Source organism: Dipteris shenzhenensis, chromosome 19 (assembly GCF_047967505.1).
Source record: "Dipteris shenzhenensis isolate YYH24624 ecotype China chromosome 19, Dip_SZ_1.0, whole genome shotgun sequence".
NCBI lineage: Eukaryota > Viridiplantae > Streptophyta > Polypodiopsida > Gleicheniales > Dipteridaceae > Dipteris > Dipteris shenzhenensis.
This window is the reverse complement of record NC_141614.1, coordinates 7,111,585-7,113,188: the sequence shown is the minus strand read 5'-3', so window position 1 is coordinate 7,113,188 and position 1,604 is coordinate 7,111,585.

Below are 1,604 nucleotides of genomic sequence, written 5' to 3'. Positions count from 1 at the left end.
GTGATCATCCTTGTGCAAATTCTTATTAGGTAGATTAGGGCATGACGAATGATTTCATTCCTTAATCCACACATTTCGTTAGACATATATGTAAATGTATATTAAGTAGATCCTAGAAGAGCTATGTGTATAGATGGGAAGTAGGGCATAGCCATTGCCAAATGTGTATGTGTGTGACACGTGTGTGTGTGTGTGTGTGTGTTTAGATTAAAAAGTCCCATCAATAATTGAGCCATATAGTTAATTCCATCAATTGGATAAAATGTTAAAAAAGGAACACGTATAAGGAAAAAATGTTTGAGACATCTAAGTTGAAAAATGCAACTAGAGTTTGCAAAAATTTCGATCAAATTAAGAAATTTTAATAATATTGAGTTTGACAAACATAATATTAAAAAAAGATGTCAAATCCTTAGGCAGTCTAGGTTTCGAGGTCGGCCCACTTACCTGACACCATCCAAACAAACTAGGTGTTAGAACATCATAGTTATGTTTGGGTAGATAGGTAATGCATGTTTTCCCCGGCTTGTTATCGCTTTACCTAGGAATCAGGTTCTGAGGTCGGGGCCCACTTACCTGCAACCATCCAAACAAACTAAGTGTTAGAACATCATAATTATGTTTGGGTAGATAGGTAATGCCTGTTTTCCCGGCTTTGTTATCGCTTTACCTAAGAATATAGACAACCATATGGATTCTTAGATAATTAAAAAAATAATTTAGCCACAAGTGAAGTTTAAGTCACAAGTGGAATGAGTGCATGGGTTAAGAAGGGATTAGAGGAGGTATGGGAAGATTAGTGGGCTTGGTATGTAGGGTGGTTAAAGAAAGTGTAAAGGGAAGATTTCAAGGGGGTACATAAAATAATAATTCATAGTTAGGGAAGTATTCATGTGTGTATGTGTGTGTGTGTGTTCTTGTGTAAAGAAATAAGTGTCTGTCACAACAAGACAAACCAACTATTCATGCGCTTGATAGATGCACAAAATAGCAGGCGCATCTATAGGTGCTGCTCAAATAGCAAAAATACGGGTGTGTCTAATAGTGCATCTATTAGTGCATTTGCACTATGAATTAGACGGGATTTAGATGTGGACTTAGATGCAAAATAGAGAATATAGAAAATGAAATTTTGGTGCAAGCTGATAAATGTACATCATTGCTTTCTTAACATTGTGAGAGTGCTCTCAACGGAAGCAAGAACGAAAGAAGGAGAGAGAGAGACAGAGAGCCACACAAGTTTGGTGGGTGCAGAACCACCCTAATCTTCTTTTTCATTCATTTATATATGTGTTTGAGTATTGTACATAACTGGGGTTAAGGCACAGTGACCTTTAACCCCCACAACCTCCCACTTAAAGGACAATGTGCCTTTAAGGGAGAACAACCAGTGAGCATACTATCCAATGCCCATCAATACACGACAATACTCAAACCGCTGACTAGGTAGACTCTTCGTCAGCATATCTACAGGGTTATCATCTGTATGAACCTTGACAAGCTCTATGCGCTTGTCCTCAAGTACCTCCCTGATGAAATGGTACCTGACCTCAATGTGTTTGGTCTTTGCATGAAAGACCGGATTCCGTGCTAGTTGAATAGCA